Source organism: Bos javanicus, chromosome 4, assembly GCF_032452875.1.
Source record: "Bos javanicus breed banteng chromosome 4, ARS-OSU_banteng_1.0, whole genome shotgun sequence".
Classification (NCBI taxonomy): Eukaryota; Metazoa; Chordata; class Mammalia; order Artiodactyla; family Bovidae; genus Bos; species Bos javanicus.
In genome coordinates, this window is record NC_083871.1 from 56,413,023 (window position 1) to 56,434,002 (window position 20,980).

General features: G+C 39.4%; 2 long non-coding RNA genes across 2 annotated transcripts; one reads left to right on the forward strand and one right to left on the reverse strand.

Annotated features, from left to right (window-relative positions):
• Nucleotides 1-8,855: 8,855 nt before the first annotated feature.
• Nucleotides 8,856-11,109, reverse strand: LOC133246109 (uncharacterized). The gene is made up of 2 exons (XR_009735912.1): nucleotides 10,873-11,109; nucleotides 8,856-9,083 (listed from the first exon to the last, which is right to left on the reverse strand). It is a non-coding gene; the product is annotated as an uncharacterized LOC133246109 (long non-coding RNA).
• Nucleotides 11,110-11,142: 33 nt separating this feature from the next.
• LOC133246111 (uncharacterized) lies at nucleotides 11,143-14,572 on the forward strand. Its single transcript, XR_009735913.1, has 3 exons — nucleotides 11,143-11,380; nucleotides 11,502-11,596; nucleotides 13,863-14,572. It is a non-coding gene; the product is annotated as an uncharacterized LOC133246111 (long non-coding RNA).
• Nucleotides 14,573-20,980: the final 6,408 nt, after the last annotated feature.

Consider the following 20,980-nt stretch of genomic DNA (forward strand, 5'->3'; position numbering starts at 1 on the left):
TATTTAGCACATGCCTTACACCCAATGCATAAAAAAGGTAGAGATGTCTAAGTGACAGCTTAACTTTTTGAGGTATCATGAAAGGCAACCATGATCTCTGAATAATGTCCCTTATCACTGTGAGGAATAGAAAGCCAGGTTGCAAGGAATTCTAAATCTGACCAACAATCCAACAATTCAACAAGCAGGGTTTTTTCAAGTATGAATATGTATTCAAATGGTGGTCAGGCCCAAGATGGTTTGGGTAATATGTTTTAAAATAATTTTGGCTAATAACTTTTTATTTAAGCATGACAATTTCCATTTTTATTGTTTTAAAATATTTCCTTCAGATATCACTGCCAATATATACTTAGAATAACATTTGTGGAAACCAATTATTTGCAAACAGGTTGAATTTCACTGTCTGAAACTACAGCTTTAGTACAGATAAAAAAAATTCCTCTAAATATGTGCTACCTGATAAATTTAGATGGGCTTGTTATTCTTTCTTAAAACACAAGACCAACAAAATTTATGGTATTTAATAAAAGTGAGGCATTCAAAATCTCCAACTAATAATTTTTAGTTAACTAATGGCTTAGACAATGATTTGTTAAAGTTTTCTAAACCCAATTTGGTGGTAGGAGGACTGGAAGAGACTTATTGGGGAAAATGCCTTGGGGCTAATTTCTGCTTTGTTATAGCTTGTTTCACAGAGCTTTTGAAAACCAATCTTGGCTCTTAAGTACAAAAACTCCATCTCTGCTATTGAGCTCAGAATAAGTGGGTGGCTTTCTAAGGAGGAGGAGTACCACTCAGATGCTAAGAGAAGTGTGGGTTGGCAAAATTAAGGGCATCACCACAGAAGATCCCCCGATAAAGCTCTCAAAGTACACATTCAAGCACTTGGCAGAGCTTTAGTTCTACCTCTTCAATATCTTTAAGAAAAAGAAAATAAGTTAATCAGAAGAGTTATTTAAGTTTGAATATGTGAATAAATGAAAATCATCTAGAGCCAAAAAAAAAAACACACACACACACACAAAAACCAAAACCAGTGAGTGCTTGTAAAATCAGCCATCTTAGTGTCTCCGCAAGAAAGACAACAGGGTTTGATGAGACTTCTTTTCACATTCAGGTTTCAAGTCATAGTGATGAGCATGCCATGTTCAGACACTGCCATGAATCAAGTTTTTCTCAGATGTTTTCCTTCCCCTGATCTAAGGCATTGGGTTTCAAAGTATCACAATGAATTAAGAATCTTTTTACACATTGCTTTCTTGCCTGCAAGTCACACCATCTTAGTTCCTAGTTATTCCCTCTTGTAGTCAGAAAAACAGTATTAAAAAAACCCCACACCTGCTTCTGTGATCCCCATATTAAAATTTACCTGTGTTTTAAATTCAGGCTCATGTTTAAAAGGCTTTTCTCAAGTTTTAAAAGAATGAAATTCAATAACAAGGTGCTACAGTTGGCAGCTCAGGCAGTAAAGACTCTGCTTGCAATGTGGGAGACCCAGGTTCGATCTCTGGGTCGTGAAGATCTCCTGGTGAAGGGAATGGCTGCCCATTCCAGTATTGAGAATTGCATGGACAGAGCAGCCTATGGGCTTCCCCTTCCATGGGATTGCAAAGAGTTGGACACAACTGAGTGGCTAACACTTTCATAGATATGCTAACTGCTCCAACTTCACCGCCCATTGAAATTGCACAACCTGGGTAACATCTCCAGAGATTCTAATGTACGCCAGGGCATCTGAACTTTTTATAAGCTTTTTTAATAAGTTCCCCAGGTGGATCTAATGTGCAGACCCTGTTGATAAGCACTGCTCTGGAAAATCGGTGATCTCAACACTACAAAGTTTGTATATTTATCAGCCTCATTAGGTTGTACACTCTTTGAGCAGAGCGGATAGATTAGGCTTTTCTATCTACTACTTTAGTTTTTGCTTTTTATATTCTTTGCAAAGGCAAATCCAACAGAATGAGGCTGCATAAATATTTATTTAACAAAGGCCTAATGATGACACTGATCCAGTCTCACTAGTTGTTCTGAATCACAAACAAACCCTACTTTGTATTCACAGCCAAGTACTTCTTAGAATAATAATAATAATAAACAAAACTCAGTGATGAAAATCATAATACACAGTTTACACTTTTCATTGCAGAAATTCAACTCTATTTTCAAGAATCATCTTATCACCACCCAAAATAAGACTCTTTGGTAAGAAAGCTAAAAATTACCAGTTGGGCCAAAGGAATATCAGAGTTGGGTATCTGGTATATTTCTACTTGGTTTAGAATGTCCAGCAGTTCACTGTAATATTCAAAAACCTAAAACTTGAAGGAAAAAATTTAATACATTATCTAGCTTAGTCATATTAAATTCTAGCATTTGATGGTCACCCTTATAATGACCATGGCAGAGCCTTATTTTAAGAGCAATAAGAACTTTTGGCTTCACTGTCTAGTCTTAATGTGACTAGATCAGGGTTTATTCCAAATGATATCTTTCTGATATTAATATACATAATTACTTTTCTTAAAAGAGATTGCAGCCCTCGTATTACATTTCAAGATATTATAAAGTAATTTTTCTGGTTTAAAATTGGTTTCTTCCCTGTTTAATACCTGCAGATTCTTTTGCTGTCTCCAGCTCCGTACTGCTGCATTTAAAAGGTTAACACATCCCCTAGTACAGAAATTAAAGGACCCACAACTTTTAACTCACTCAAGCTAGTCAGCTTTGCCTCCAATGAACTTCTTCCAGGAGTTATCATGATACATTGCTTCCAGTTGCTTTGTCTGGAGAATGAGTTAAAGTTCTTGCTTGGATTTGAATCCTGGCCTCACACCTTGGAAACTGCAGGTTCTTTAAGCTCTCAGCTGCTTAGTTTCTTCATCTGTACACTAGTGACAAATACTACCTACCTCACATAGGTAATTGAAGAAGTACTATCAGTGCTAATTATCATCATTGTGCCTGGCTGTCTCTGCCATTGCTTTTCATTTTTACTTGTTTGATTGCTTGTTTAGAGGGAGTGGAGGTGAGGAACCCTACCATTTGCAACTCCATCCAGCTTACAACATGGCCACATAGGAGTAGCAGTCCATCCTTTCTAATTTGTTGGCCCCTCTGACTCAAGGACTGTAATTTTGGTGTGGCCTGGTTTGCCAAAGCAAAAGTAAGGCGCAGGGGAATTTCTGGCACTCATTTCCCAGAGACTATAAGTCACACACACACACACAAACGCACATGCACACAAACTCACATGCACACATGCACACCCCTTTTTGGTGGACAATGAGGAATAAATGTAAAAGCAAGCCTGAGGCTGGGAGGCCACCTGGAAAACTAGAGCAACCATCTCTTTACATTCAGGGAGGTGGGGATGCAGCTGCAGAGACTAGTATGCTGCTGCTAAGTCGCTTCAGTCGTGTCTGACTCTGTGCGACCCCACAGACGGCAGCCCACCAGGCTCCCCCGTCCCTGGGATTCTCCAGGCAAGAATACTGGAGTGGGGTGCCATTTCCTTCTCCAATGCAAGAAAGTGAAAAGTGAGTGAACTCACTCAGTTGTGTCCGACTCTTAGCGACCCCATGGACTGGAGCCTACCAGGCTCCTCTGCCCATGGGATTCTCCAGGCAAGAGTACTGGAGTGGGGTGCCATTGCCTTCTCCAGAGACTAGTCTAGAAACCAGAAAATGATGCACTTATAGCAGCCAAAATCTGAACAGTACATTTTACATGTTTTTGATACATCCATGTTTCTCAGGATACTGGGAACTGGGCTATAATCTCAATGATCCACAGGGCAAGGAGGGCTTTGTGGGAACTGGGACAGAAGAGCCCGGCTCAGCCTTGGCCCCTGACAGCATCTGGGACCTGGCCTTCCCACCGCAGCCCCACTAGCCCAGTGCAGTTACCTTCATCCAGGAGCACTTGCACTCACTGATCAGAGCCCTATAGAGCCGGGAGGGCCGTGTTCTACAGCTGGGACTGCCTCGCCCACTGCTCCGTGCTGAGGACCAGCTAGACCAGGACTTCTGACCCCCTGGGGCTGAGCTTGAGGGCACCCAGAGCAGAGAAGACTGAGAATGCGAATGGAAGGGAGTCATTGTCACATCTCCCTCCTGGGCACCTTTATCAGCATCACAGAGGGACTCTGAGGACAACTCACTTGGGGAGAAGGGGAGGGGCAGACCCTGAGAAAGGACGGTACCCCTCTAGGAGGCCACCTAGACCCAAAAGGCAGAGCCTGCGGGGGCTACCCTAAATTCTTTGAACAAAAACTCTTTCCTTGAAGCACATCCGGACTAATATTTCCAATTATTGGCCTACTGCTGCCCCCCTTTCTATTAATAATGAGACAAATTACTGTTGTTTCCTTGTTAATTTTTACCTGTGCTTCTCACTTATATTCCTGTGCTTGGGTCCAAGAACGGCTTCTCCCTTTCTCCCTGTGAGCCTCTAGATGCAGAGCACCAGGGAAAGGCTTCTGCCCACGTTGCTAAGCCACTCCCCTTCCCCGCCCCCAACACCACAGGGCGCTGGTGGAGGACGGTACCCCTGCCCAGACCTTTGGGAACCTCTTTAATCACACTAGGATCACAACCTTGTCTAATTCAATGAAACTAAGCCATGCCCGTGGGGCAACCCAAGATGGGCGGGTCATGGTGGAGAGATCTGACAGAATGTGGCCCACTGGAGAAGGGAATGGCAAACCACTTCAGTATTCTTGCCTTGAGAACCCCATGAACAGTATGAAAAGGCAAAATAATAGGATACTGAAAGAGAAACTCCCCAGGTCAGTAGGTGCCCAATATGCTACTGGAGATCAGTGGAGAAATAACTCCAGAAAGAATGAAGGGATGGAGCCAAAGCAAAAACAATACCCAGCTGTGGATGTGACTGGTGATAGAAGCAAGGTCCGATGCTGTAAAGAGCAATATTGCATAGGAACCTGGAATATCAGGTCCATGAATCAAGGCAAATTGGAAGTGGTCAAACAAGAGATGGCAAGAGTGAATGTCGACATTCTAGGAATCAGAGAACTGAAATGGACTGGAATGGGTGAATTTAACTCAGATGACCATTATATCTACTACTGCGGGCAGGAATCCCTCAGAAGAAATGGAGTGGCCATCATGGTCAACAAAAGAGTCTGAAATGCAGTACTTGGATGCAATCTCAAAAACGACAGAATGATCTCTGTTCGTTTCCAAGGCAAACCATTCAATATCACAGTAATCCAAGTCTATGCCCCAACCAGTAACGCTGAAGAAGCTGAAGTTGAACAGTTCTATGAAGACCTACAAGACCTTTTAGAACTAACACCCAAAAAAGATGTCCTTTTCATTATAGGGGACTGGAATGCAAAAGTAGGAAGTCAAGAAACACCTGGAGTAACAGGCAAATTTGGCCTTGGAATACGGAATGAAGCAGGGCAAAGACTAATAGAGTTTTGCCAAGAAAATGCACTGGTCATAACAAACACCCTCTTCCAACAACACAAGAGAAGACTCTACACATGGACATCACCAGATGGTCAACACCGAAATCAGATTGATTATATTCTTTGCAGCCAAAGATGGAGAAGCTCTATACAGTCAGCAAAAACAAGACCAGGAGCTGACTGTGGCTCAGATCATGAACTCCTTATTGCCAAATTCAGACTTAAATTGAAGAAAGTGGGGAAAACCACTAGACCATTCAGGTATGACCTAAGTCAAATCCCTTATGATTATACAGTGGAAGTGAGAAATAGATTTAAGGGCCTACATCTGATAGATAGAGTGCCTGATGAACTATGGAATGAGGTTCGTGACATTGTACAGGAGACAGGGATCAAGACCATTCCCATGGAAAAGAAATGCAAAAAAACAAAATGGCTGTCTGAGGAGGCCTTACAAATAGCTGTGAAAGAAGAGAAGCGAAAAGCAAAGGAGAAAAGGAAAGATATAAACATCTGAATGCAGAGGTCCAAAGAATAGCAAGAAGAGATAAGAAAGCCTTTCTCAGCGATCAATGCAAAGAAATAGAGGAAAACAACAGAATGGGAAAGACTAGGGATCTCTTCAAGAAAATCAGAAATACCAAGGGAACATTTCATGCAAAGATGGGCTCCATAAAGGACAGAAATGGTATGGACCTAACATAAGCAGAAGATATTAAGAAGAGATGGCAAGAATACACAGAAGAACTGTACAAAAAAGATCTTCACGACCCAGATAATCACGATGGTGTGATCACTGACCTAGAGCCAGACATCCTGGAATGTGAAGTCAAGTGGGCCTTAGAAGGCATCACTACGAACAAAGCTAGTGGAGGTGATGGAATTCTAGTTGAGCTATTCCAAATCCAGAAAGATGATGCTGTGAAAGTGTTGCACTCAATATGCCAGCAAATTTGCAAAACTCAGCAGTGGCCACAGGACTGGAAAAGGTCAGTTTTCATTCCAATCCCAAAGAAAGGCAATGCCAAAGAAAGAATGCTCAAACTACTGCACAATCAAACTCATCTCACACGCTAGTAAAGTAATGCTCAAAATTCTCCAAGCCAGGCTTCAGCAATACGTGAACTGTGAACTTCCTAACGTTCAAGCTGGCTTTAGAAAAGGCAGAGGAACCAGGGATCAAATTGCCAACATCTGCTGGATCATGGAAAAAGCAAAAGAGTTCCAGAAAAGCATCTATTTCTGCTTTATTGACTATGCCAAAGCCTTTGACTGTGTGGATCACAATCAACTGTGGAAAATTCTGAAAGAGATGGGAATACCAGACCACCTGATCTGCCTCTTGAGAAATTTGTATGCAGGTCAGGAAGCAACAGTTAGAACTGGACATGAACAACAGACTGGTTCCAAATAGGAAAAGGAGTTCATCAAGGCTGTATATTGTCACCCTGTTTATTTAACTTATATGCAGAGTACATCATGAGAAACGATGGACTGGAAGAAACACAAGCCGGAATCAAGATTGCTGGGAGAAATATCAATAACCTCAGATAAGCAGATGACACCACCCTTATGGCAGAAAGTGAAGAGGAACTCAAAAGCCTCCTGATGAAAGTGAAAGTGGAGAGTGAAAAAGTTGGTTTAAAGCTCAACATTCAGAAAACAAAGATCATGGCATCTGGTCCCATCACTTCATGGGAAATAGATGGGGAAACAGTGGAAACAGTGCCAGACTTTATTTTTCTGGGCTCCAAAATCACTAGAGATGGTGACTGCAGCCATAAAATTAAAAGACACTTACTCCTTGGAAGGAAAGTTATGACCAACCTAGATAGCATATCCAAAAGCAGAGACATTACTTTGCCAACAAAGTTTCGTCTAGTCAAGGCTATGGTTTTTCCTGTGGTCATGTATGGATGTGAGAGTTGGACTGTGAAGAAGGCTGAGCGCCAAAGAATTGATGCTTTTGAACTGTGGTGTTGGAGAAGACTCTTGAGAGTCCCTTGGACTGCAAGGAGATCCAGCCAGTCCATTCTGAAGGAGATCAGCCCTGGGATTTCTTTGGAAGGAATAATGCTGAAGCTGAAACTCCAGTACTTTGGCCACCTCATGGGAAGAGTTGACTCATTGGAAAAGACTCTGATGCTGGGAGGGATTGGGGGCAGGAGGAGAAGGGACGACAGAGGATGAGATGGCTGGATGGCATCACTGACTCGATGGACGTGAGTCTGAGTGAACTGCGGGAGTTGGTGATGGACAGGGAGGCCTGGTGTGCTGCAATTCATGGGGTCACAAAGAGTCAGACACGACTGAGCAACTGAACTGAACCGAACTTGAATGGTGAGTTTGTTTCCAGCCAGAACTGTGACTGATAGACTCGTGTTTGCCTGAAATTCTTCACTGTAGTTATACAGTCTTAAAATTCACCTACAAGTGCCAAGCTTTCTATTTAAGATGCAGTTGGTCTTTTTTACCCAAATTGGATGTGTTCAGTCACATTTTTTTCTTAAAGGCTAAGACAGCCAGTTCAGAGGGAAGCTGGTGTACTGGAATCAGAGAACTTGGGTGGATAAGGGACTTGGGGAGGACAGCTCTGTCTAACACGCCAAGCAGGAATTATATTTGCTACAGATACAATGGGCAACATAGACACCATAGGCCTGAAGGAACAGGGTTCAAAGAATCACTTTCCTACTTTACCAGGCCCTGGTGGTGTTTGGGTAATTGGCATAAAAAGCCAGGGAAAGGAATCACAGGTTATGATATAAACATTAACATGTTAATTACAGTTAAAGAGTTTCAGCCAAAAATAATCATTAAGCAAGTTAAGGACTTCCATGGTGGCACAGTGGATAAGAATTGGCTTGCCAATGCAGGGGACACAGCTTCCATCCCTGGTCTGGGAAGATTCCACTTGCCACCGACCAACTAAGCCCAAGCACTACAACTACTGAGCCTACACTCTAGAGCTAGGGAGCCACAACCACTGAGCCCACTCGCTGCACCTACAGGAAGCCTGTGGGCTTAGCGACTGCTCGGCAACAAGAGAAGCCACTGCAAGAATAAGCCCGCACAAAGCAACAAAGACCCAATGCAGCCAAATATAAATAAATAATTTTTTTTTAAAGCAACTTAAGACTTTACCGAAATCTGCAAAGCAGGTAGGGAAGACTTCACAATCTACAGTAAAATTTAATGACCTGTCCCCACGTACCCTTTCTGTATCTCATACACACAGTATAAATGCCTCTTCAGGTCCTTTAAGCTTTTTACCCCAACTCAGACAGAACCAGACTTCTTTTGTTTTCATAATGTATATTCTTTGATCTGTTGGAACTAAAGAGAAAATGTCCTCTCTCATTATTCCTTGATAAACTTTTGTCTAAACTTTCAGTAAATGTGTCACAAAAAGAGAAAGGGAAGACTGACTTTATTTTTTAATGAGACAAGGGAGTTGATTGATTTGTCTTCCTAATTTTCTATTTCTTCATGACTATTTGCTTTCCATGCTTTCTAAGGCGCAAGACACATAGTCCAACCTCCTTGTTAGCGTAAGAGCAGTTTTCTTTTTCATCTGAAGAATCACACAGTGTCTGATTTTTACACTCCAGAAAACTAGAGAGGACATGATCATCTTCAGTGCCTGAAATTAAGCAGATTTATAAACATATAAGCTAAAACAGGAGACCACACTGATTTGCAGATACTTCACAAAGTTCTAGCAGAGACTGCAAATATAAAGACTTGTGGAATTACCAGTTACAGTGGCCCATGGGAACAAAATAATTTTTAATTAGATTTTAAAAATACAGTTCAGAAGGAACAGACTGACACTATGTCTCCTGACTAGGTATAGAAGACTGATCACCCTCCCTTTGGACTGAATAAGCTCAGCAACAGGATGATCCCAGGAGAATGGCCAATAGAAGACATGCCATGCTGGATGTCCTGCCATTCCAGGCAAGTGAGAACAACAGGAAGAGAAGAGGTGAGGGGTCTCAGGAGGAACCACTCCATTCCTAATTGAAATGCACATCAACTTCCTCTCTCCTCCACTTTCAGCTGCCTCCCCCAGGGATCATTTTGGAACACAATATCATCACTGCTCCAAATCACTTTTTACTAAGCTCGTTTTCCTCTGCCAGAATCTTCTTCCTAATTACTTAGCTTTAGAACACTTACTGTATGCAACTTACAAACTTCCTTATAGTACAAGACCAGGAAAAATAGAGAAAAGCAAAGTGAATGCAAGAAAAGTAGACAGGAGAAGGAGAGGGAGAGGAGGATAAAGAAAAAGAGAATGCTGGTTTCTGGCATTGCCTTTGTCCTCCGCTAATACACAGTGCTTGTCATCTCACCATGCCCAGAATACAACATGCCTGCCAGAAACAGGAGAGAGGAGAAGTACTCTTGAAGTAGTGGCCTATTCATGTAACCGCGACTGTCATACCCTCTGGTAGGTCCCACAATGTTTATCTTCAGCCACAAGCTTTCTCCTTGTTTCGTACCTCCACTTGTCTGTCTAGTAGATTATTTCCACTTGGATGTCTTATTGTCACTTCAAAGTAACCATTTCTGAAATCATTTTAACTGGCCTCCTTCCTAACCAGCTCCCTGTCCCTGCATTTTCATTGCTATTAATGGCACCAAAACTTTCTAAATCACTCAGTCCAATCCCCAGTGCCAACACTGATGTTCCTCCCACTTCTTACCTTTGTACCATCTATGTTTCCATTTTCCTGATACTATTTCTCTCCTCCACCCCTTGCTTTCCATTCTTAATCCTATCAACCCCTTATCATCTTGTGGGCACTTGAAGTTCTAAAGATGAACAATAAAGTCACATATTTTTCTGAGCTCATCCTGACTGAGGATATTCTGAACTGAAAGGAAAAATTACTAAAGGGAATCAACTAAAGAAGAGGTAAAAACTGTAGTAATGATAATAGTTAACATTTCTTAAGTGCTGTCAAGTACTTCTTAACGGTCCTTTACATGGATTAACACATTTTAGACACACAATAGAAGTCTGTGAAATGGACGCCGTTTGTACCTTCCTTAAGATAGGCAGAAAAATGCAGCAGTGTTAGTGAAATGTGTATGGTGTACTGGGAGTCAGAAGACCCTGGACTGAAGGTCTCAAAGTCATTCTTTTTAAGATTTCCCCTTGGAAATAAGATTCTACCTCATAGCTGAAATAAGTAATTTGGTATCAAAAAGAAAGGGAATCTTAGAATTCTCCAAATTCTATTCTATTCTCAAGGGGGTATCTGCAAAGAAACAATGATTCAATCATTCAAAACATTCACTGAGCGTCTACTGACTACCATTGGCGATGGATGGTTTTTGTGTCATTTCACAGACTTTTCATCTCTGTTGGCTCCTCCCGTATTATGTGTGAAGCTCTTCCCTTATTATGGCTAAAGCCTTACCTGCAGCAGATAAGAGGGCAGAGAAAAGAAGAGCCAAGAAAAGGTAATGAATCTTCATGGCAGCTTGGAAACAACTGCCTTAGAAAGATAAACCAATATAATGGAGATGATTCTAGAATCAGTATTCCTGTACTGAGAGATCTTTACACAAGAGCAGGACCTTACATGTCTAGGTATCAGATTTATGGGGGCAACCCCTGTGTACTTCCTATTTCTTTAGATTATATTATGACATGCGCAAGCCCTTATTACATCTTTAGAACACTTCTTGGTCATCAGCATCCCTCCACACTGTCTCAGTGACCCACCATTAGGACCTAACTGTGGGGCCTCTTATCACTTAGCAGATCTCTAATTTGATGGTCCCCAGCAAGGCAGCACCATCTTTCTGGACACCTATTCCACTCCATCCACACAGGAACAGTGTTTTCCCTTAGTCTATACATCTTTCCTAGTCTAATGGCCTGTTCACAAAGATCGTTATTGCCTGGAACACTCATATCATAAGGTCAGTAAGTAAACCTGAAACTTCAAGACTTTAACTCAACTTCCTCTCCTCCTAAATCCAACAAACATTGTTGAAGACTGCCATGGGCTTATGCTAATGTTTCACTTTCACTTGCTTCCAGCTAGGCCCTGGTGGTAGCCTTTGTGTTAAGCATGACACCCACAGAAAAGGGACTGTATCTTCTCTGACCCTGTGCCTACAGAGCATCTTATCACGGTAATGTTCACAGAAGTTTGCTGAACTGTTGAACTGACAGCCTAACTTTTTTCTTTTGTTACTCTTTTATTGAGTCTTCTTATCTCAATAGGGTATGTATGTATGTATGTATGTATATATATATATATATATATCAGAACTAAACCCAGTTCCTTTTTTAATTTTTTACACATACTTAAAATCTTCCCCTTCTTTTTTTCCTGAAAATATTGAGCCATTACTTGTGTATTCCTTCATCTCACCTTCTGTCCATGTTAGAATCTCTCTTTATCTCCATCCTTTCTTTTCAGAAGTGGTATCACTCCTTCCTTCAACTGTAACCTGTGTGTGTGTAAGTGGCTCAGTCGTGTCTGACTCTCTGTTACCCCATGGACTATAGAGTCCTTGAAATTCTCCTGGCCAGAATACTGGAGTGGGTAGCCTATGCCTTCTCCAGTGTATCTTCCCGACCCAGGAATGGAACCAGGGTCTCCTGCATTGCAGGCGGATTCTTTACCAACTGAGCTATCAGGGAAGCCCTTCCTTCAAAATCTATGTCATCTTCCTAGGCTCTTTCTCTCCCATCTTTTTCTACCATTTTCCTCAGGTAGAACACAGTTGCTAATAGATTGATATCATCTTGGATCACAATCACTTTAAACATTCCCAGAAATGAATGGAGAAGTTATATTTGGGCATAGATGGTTAATGTAAACCATAGCACCACATTAGAGTATGTTTGACAAAAAGAATTAATGATGAATCCTTCAAATAAGTTATGATTTTATATTTTTATCATATACCTTTCTAAAAATAATTTAAGGCAGTTTACTTAATATACACATAATAGATTAAAAATGAGCAGATTATAAAATTAGGTTGGTTTCATAGCTAGAAATTCCTCTGAGAATTTAATAAAATACAGGCTCTCTCCATCTTGAAAAAAAAGAAATACCTCCAGACACATATCCATAAAAGTCTGTATACAATTTAAGAATTTCACAGGCTTCCCCATCTCTAGCCAATGCGTTAAGGATACACGATCCCAGGTTGAGGATCTCTGCTGTAGAAGAAACCATATAAAGGAAGAAATAAAAAGTCTAAGAGACCAAAATTTGGGACAATGCTGGGGAGTCCGAACCCAGGCCAACAAGCTAAACAGCTAGGAATCGTGAACCACAACACTCAAAAAGACTGAAGGTCAAGGAATGACCATTATTTTGCCCTTGGGATATCAGTTCACATAACCCATTGTCAAAGTAGAAAAGTAACCCTAAAGGCAAAGGAGCAGCAAAGTTCTCTCTCCTCCTCACCACTCTGCCCCCACTTCTCCAAATAAAGTGTACAGTAGCCCAGGGCAACAATCACAAACCTTCTAGCTAGAGATACACACTGTTCTGTTTAAAATCCCCTTGTAGAGTCAAAGGGATTCCCTGGTGGCTCAGAGGTTAAAGTGTCTGCCTGCAATGCGGGAGACCTGGGTTCAATCCCTGGGTCAGGAAGACCCCTGGGGAAGGAAATGGTAACCCACTCCAGTATTCTTGCCTGGAGAATCCCATGGACGGAAAAGCCTGGTAGGCAACAGTCCACAGGGTCGCAAAGAGTCGGACACGACTGAGTGACTTCACTTTCACTTTTTTTTCACTTTTCATTCAAAGGTATGGCGAATTCCAAGGCAGGACAATTCTGAGGTCTTAAGGCAGGACAAGTCAAGTGGGATGAAACGAGTATTGGAAATTTAATAGCAAGCAGTTACCGGGGTTGGTGGGGAGGGAGTAGTGCAGTGGTTAAGAACACAGATTCTAAAGCCGTACTACCTGGATTTGAACCATGAATTCTCCAACCACGTGACCTTGGGCAAGTCACTAACCTCTGCATGCTTCAGTTTCTTCATCCCTAAAATGGAATTCATTAAGAGGGTGTGTGCTTAGTTGCTCAGTCGTGTCCAATTCTTTTCGACCCCATGGACTGTACCCTGCCAGGCTCATCTGTCCATGGAGATTCTCCAGGCAAGAATGGCTGCTGTGCCCTCCTCCAAGGGATTGTCCCAATCCAGAGATCGAATGTTCCCGACCCAGGTCTCCCACATTGCATCTGGATTCTTTACCATCTGAGTCACCAGGCAAGCCCAATTAAGAGGTTACCCCATGTTATTTGAATCTGTTTGATTCCTGAATTAAGACAGAAAGGCAGACTCTAGCGTCTACCTCGTGGGGCTATGATGTGAAGTAAACATCGTTTATGCTTGGGACATACTAAATGCTATGCAAGTGTTTGTTATTCTTAGGCACTATGTTTTACCTACTGGATGAGATCTCAGCCGGCACATATCTGTCCTCCAGTGTCTGTCCAGTGCCCGGGTGCAGGAAGAGCCTACACCATGCACCTTCCCAGCTGCCTCTGTCTTACTGTTATTAATTGGGTCATGCTCACTGAGTCCGTCTCTGAAAGGCCACTAAATAAGACAAAAAACACATTCATCCTTTAAGCAGAAGACAAATGACAGCTTCTGAGGCAGAAGGCAGATGGGACCCCCAGGGTTAAGCAATTGGAGAGTCATTCTCTATTGACTGAAACTCCAAAGACAAGAATAGCAGGGCAATTAAGGGAGGAGGTTGGAGACTGCACAGACCACATATTTCTCATTCTGAAGTCTGGAGACCTCCCTGATCACACACGTGCAGAAAAGGCTCCTTGGAAGTGAAAGGAGAGTCATGTCAAGGGATAGTCTACTCAGCTGCTCTTTCAGTAGGATCCATCTTGGCTAAGAGATGCACACACACACATGGGAGGATCCTGAGGTATACCAAATATGGACTGTGAACCAGGCAAATCAAAATACTTGACCAAACGAAACCTGGAAGAAATACTCCATAAAAGTAATCTAAACTGCTACAAGGGTGTGACTCAGGGACTCTCTCCTTGAATCTGCCCGTGTGTCTATCCACACATACTGTACTCTTTGTCCTCCTAATAAATACTTCACTTGTTTCACTACTTTTCGTCTTTGTGGGAATTCTTTTCTGTAAAGCCAGAGGACTGAGGCCCTTGTCACTGACCACTGGTCTAGAGGCTAGAATCTGGTGCTTTCACCACTGTGACCCAGCCCAATCTCTCGGTCCAATCCAAGCCCTGCTCCAAGCCATTGCAGGCTGAGGCCACCTGAGATCATTTCCAGATTTTTAATAGAGGGACAAAGCAGTAAAAAAACTCTAGTCTAGAAAGAATAGGTTAAAAAAAAAAATTCCCTCTGTACTCAAACAAATGAATGGCTCAGACAGGAAGTCCCTTTACGGGCAGGATCTATGTCTATTCAGTTCACCAATGTATAGAATGTTGCACAGGGGCTGCCGGACACAGAGGAAACACTCAATGCAGGAGCAAACCTAAGTCTCAGCAGTTTACTTCAATGCTACGATTTACATCACAGAGAAGTGAGTGGGAACTCCAGGCTGTCTTCCTCACTTTCCCAAGTCAGCTGACAAGAAAAGACAGTAAAGAGAAATCCATCTCTCTGCTCTCCTCACCCACTGACATCTCCTCTGAGGAACATTTATGAATGGCAAGATTCGCTTCAAACTCTTTGACCCTATCTTTTGGAGACTAACTCTGCCCTTTAAGTTTTGCTTTCAAATTTAAAATACATTTTGATAATACATTTCAAAATGCTATAGTTCATTCTTATTCTCTGCATATCAACCATTTTTTCTTAGTCTTCCAGCTTTAGCAACATCATTTGCACTTTTTTTTTCTAGCTCTACAATAACATGCCTAAAGTTAAAGAAATCTATTTTTAATAATCCATATATATTTCTTGAGTTCAAAAGGTTTAGAACCAAAGAGTTGTTTTGAAATCTTAAAGTATATATAGATACATATGTGTGTATACATATACATATCTATATATAGAGATATATATGTGTAATTTTGATGTGGAGACACTGAATAACGCTTTGAATGAAAGATTTGATGCCATGATGCAGATGAACCAAGCAGCTTAGTCAGCCCTATAGAACAGGGCTTCTGTGAAACAATACATAAAGCTACCATTTTCAGGGGATTTATTTTACTTTCAAATCCTTAAATCAGTTAAGGAAGACCCACATACATATATTTTTAAATTGAGGTTTCTGACCTAAGTAAAAATCCATCAAAAACCAATTTCTATACTGAAGAGGAAATAGAAATATTCCATATTAAAATTTAGAACAGGGAACATCAAGTCATTCTATATTTTAGGTCTGTACTATATTCAGTTAAGGTAGAATGTAACAGATGAGAGAAAAAGGAAAAAAAAATACAAGGAAAATATAAGAAAGTAGGTAGACAAAAAATCAGTATTCCTTACATTCTAAAAGAACAAAAGTTGAGGGCATTCACAAGAACTACTTGAAGTCATCCCTACCTAACCTCAGAAAAATCCAACTTTTTAAAAATTATTTTTATTTTTCTAAATTTAGACTGAAAATAAACAGGCTTTACAAAATTTATAACCACTAAGTGAAAAATAAACTTTAATTAAAACATCAATTACATTATCTAGGTGGTTTTCATTTGGGTCCCACAAAAAAAAATTTCTGAATCTTTTGACAAAGAAACAGCAAAAGAAGTAGTCAATTTTCAAGAATGATGTCAATTGAAGTTCTGCCTGCTTCCCAGGTGGCTTAGCAGTAAAGAATCTGCCTGCCAATGCAGGAGTTGGAGGTTCAATCCCTGGGTCAGGAATATCCCCTGGAGTAGGAAATGGCAACCCTCTCCAGTATTCTTGCCTGGAGAATCCCATGGATAGAGGAGCCTGGCAGTCCATGGGGTTACAGTCCATGGGGTTGCAAAGAGTCAGACACGACTGAACAACTAACACATTCACTATTACACTTTCACTGTACTCTTATAGCAATGTCTGAACTCTAATATCTCTTTCTACAGTCGTTCTTCTGCTTATTTTAGTGTTATTATAGATAAAGCATTTCTTCCCTCAGATTTATCAACATGATACTGTAAATAAATTGTGACCCATTCATCAAAGGAAACCATGGAGTAGCTCAAATTTATAAATTGGAGCTACATTTATTTTGATAGATAAAATTAAACATTATGTGTTTAGAAAAAGCAATTTGCAAAAGGATACATACAGTATTATCCAATTATATAAAGCTTAAAAACTTTATGTAAACTCTAGGTTGCTTGTGGGCACGTGTAAATGTAGCAAATAGCAAAGCATGATGAATGCGTAGCTTAGGGTAGTAGTTTTCTCTTGTGAAAGATATATGGGATTTACCAGTTGAAATATTTTGTTTCTTAAAAAGGTCTCTGAAGCAAATATTGCAAAATATTAAGATTTATCTAAGTTGTATGAGGGAATATAGACATATCCTTCTCTAAAGTCTCATTTGCTTGATGTAATTTGTAATTTTAAGGAAAAAACAAAGTAAATAAGTTAATTTCTCAAATAACTAGAAAAACAATAATAAAATATCTTCAGAGGAAAAAGGAATTCATAAAAATTAAATTTAAAAGAATGCAATAGAAAACATAAAGGAGTTAAACTGATCGATAAAATCAAACATAGCACTTTGAAAAGCTCCATAAAATAGATAATAGCTTTGAATCTTTTGTTTAGAATAAATGAAAAAAACAAATAAATACCATTAGTAATGAGAAAAGAGATATTTCTTAGGTTGGTACAAAACTAATTGTGGTTTTACATTATTGAAATTTACTGTTTGATATTGGAATACATTCTTAAATAAATGTGGTTATATTATACATCATTTTAATGCACATTTCTCACTTTGCTTTTTTTGCTAAGGACTTACTACTTGCTATTTATTTTATATTTATTTTAGACTATAGAAACCACAGTAGACAAAAAGCAAATTCGAGTGATTCTTTTATTCGAGTTCAAAATGGGTCATAAAGCAGAGCAGACAACTCACAACATCAACAACACATTTGACCCAGAAACTGCTAATGAACGTACAGTGCAGTGGTGGTTCAAGAAGTTTTGCGAAGGAAATGAGAGCCTTGAAAAAGAGCACAGCGGCCAGCAATGACGAATTGAGAGGAGAGCAATCATCAAAGCTGATCCTCTTACAACTACACAAGAAGGTGCCAAAGAACTCAATATTGACCATTCAAGGTCATTCAGCATTTGGGGCAAATTGGAGAAGGTGAAAAAGTTCGGTAAGGGAGTGCCTCATGAGCTGACTGAAAATTTTAAAAAATCACCATTTTGAAGTGCCTATTGTCTTTTCTCATTCTATGCAATAACAATGAATCATTTCTCTATCAGACTGTGACATGCAAAGAAAAGTGGATTTTATACCACAACCATTGATGACCAGCTCAGTGGTTGGACCAAGAAGAAGCTCCAAAGCACTTTCCAGAGCCAAATTTGCACCCAAAAAAGGTCATGGTCACTCTTTGGTGGTCTACTGCCCATCGGACCCATTATAACTTTCTGAATCCTGGCAAAATCATTATATCTGAGAAGCATGCTCAGCAAATCAATGAGATACACAGAAAACGTCAACAGTTGCAGCTGGCATTGGTCAACAGAAAGGGCCCAATTCTCCTTCACAACAACGCCCAACCGCATGTCACACAACTGCTTCAAAAGCTGAACAAATTGAGCTATTTAGTTTTACCTCATCTGCCATATTCACCTGACCTCTCACCAACTGCCACTTCTTCAAGCATCTCGACAGCTTTTTGCAGGGAAGACACTGCCACAGCTAGCAAGAGGCAGAAAATGCTTTCCAAGAGTTGGTTGAATCCTGAAGCATGGATCTTTATGCCACAGGAATAAAGAAACTTACTTCTTGTTGGCAAAAATGTGTTGATTGTAATGGTTCCTATTTTGATTAATAAAGATGTGTTTGAGCCCAGTTATAATGATTTAAAATTCACAGTCCAAAACTGTAATTACTTTTGTACCAATCTAATACAAATACAGAGGAGATTGTCTATATTACAAAAAAAAAAATACTAAATTTTCTAATATCAACTAATTTAAAAATATAGATGACATTATTTTCTAAAAATATAGATTATCAAATTGAAACAGAGAGAAGAGATAAGTGTGACTATAGCAATATTCTGTAAAAATAATTGCAACAATTTTCAAAGTTCCGTCCTAAAAATAGGCTCCAATCCCAGATGGTTTTATAAGCTTTACTAAACCTATAAAAGGCAGGTAATTACTATGTTATATAAACCCTTTCAGAGCATAGAAAGCATGAAAATCTTCCAGTATCATTCTATAACAACAGCCTAAATTTATATCAAAAATAAGGATGGCTCAAAAATAGAATGCTATAAATTATCTCATTTAAAAACACTGATGTAACAATCCTAAATAAAATGTTATCTAACAGAACCCAGCAGTTTGTTTTTAAAGTAACACATCAGAACTATCAGAGACATTAGTCATTCCTCTGAGTTGCTTGGTGTCTGACAACTAGTCCTTTATTTAGGGAATTCCCAATCTCCTATCAAAAAGGCTCCCCATGCTACCTATGATATTTCCCAAATTCTCCCAAAGCTAGAGCAAGAGGTACATGACCCAGGCTTTGCTCATCTGGTACCACAACTCCAGACTTTGAGTTGGAAGCAACTGGTATGAAGAAGCAGGGACTGTTCAGAATCCATTTGTTGGGCAATAGAGGCTACATCCAAGCACAAAGATGATGGAGCCAAAGGAAGTATCAGCTGACCAGCGTAAGTGATAAAAACTGCAGAGTTTATACCAGTAATGCAAAGATAATTTAGCATTAATAAATCTATGTGATTCAAAGACAAATAGACTAAAAAAGAACTATCAAAAAAAAAAAGAAAAGAACTATCAATTTCACGGCCCAAGACTGTTTGATGACATTCAACATCTCTTACTAAAAATAACACAAAATAAAATGTTATCAAGCCAGAAATAGTAAGAACTTTTCCTAATTCATAAAGGATATCTACCAGAAACAAAGAACAAATATCATACCCAATGTGAACACACTGGAAGTAATTCCACTTGATGTCATGAACAGGACAAAGATGTCTACTCTTACTAGAACTATTCAACCATGTACCAGAGATCCTGCCCAATGCAATTAGGTAATTAAATAAATGAGATAAATAATAGAAAAGTGATCAAACTATCATTAGTTATAAGGAAATATGTTTGCTTACCTAGAAGATCAAGAGAAACCAAATGAAAAACTGTGAGGTTTTTAGAGGGGTTAGTAACATGTTGTTGTAGTAACACAGGCAGATGTAAAAACATCTATAAACTTGTGATATACTAGTAATAATCAATTATTTGAATATAGTAGAAAAGCTACCATTTATTTATAATAGCAAAAGAAATATAAAATATATAGAAAGACACCTATAAGACTGTTTAAAAAGTATATGAAGTATACAAAACTCAACTGAAGGACATAAAATTATATTTGAATAAATACGGTGGCCCACCTTGTTCTTGAATGGTTTTCTCCCAGGGAGTTATTATTAACTTAATATAATTTTATTCAAAATCCCAACAGGATTTTTGCTGTGTATGTAACTTAAAAAGCTTATTCTAAAGTTCACTTGGAAGGAAAAAAATACTCAATCATATCCAGAAATGTTTGAAAATAGAATAAGAGAGGAACTGCCCTAACATTTATTTAAATATACTTCGGAGCCTTAATAATAAAGAATATTGAATTGGCACTGAGATATACAAACACAGATCAGTGAAACAAACTAAAGAGTCCAGAAATTGCCCTTTGGATGCTCCTTGGTACTCCATTTCCACAGTGGAATACTTGATGAAGCTGATGTTTAATATCTGTGTGGAAATGAAGAACTTTTCTGAACATAATATGACATCTGGCTATATGAGTGGGGAGAATTTCAATCTCTTCTCCCTATCAAACATAAAATTAAATATCTAAGCACAAAAGGATTTTTTTTTAAATGAGAAAATTTCAAAATCTTGGTAAGACAGACACAAATGTGTCTAAATCTTTCTAAGACAGACACAAAATGCAGAAACTATCAAGAAAAAAAATCTAATAAGTTGGACAACACCAAAACAAACCTCTATATGGTATAATGTACAAAGTTTTTAAAAGGGGAGAGTGAAGATAGAGTATCAGAAAATATTCAATAACAGAGAAGGATCTGTGCTCATAACACATAAAGAGAACATACTCATAAAAAGAAAATTCCAGTTTTTCACTTGTCTCTCCATATACTTTTATATTGTTTGACTGTTTAACAAGAATTGTCTCACACATGTTTTTTAAGATTAAAAAGCTAAAAAGAAATTTTAACATAGAAAATAGCATCACTATCTATCAAGATTGTCTATTTCAGCTTTTCTACCTAAAAATATCTCAGGTTCAAGACTTCAAAGTCTATGAAAAATAC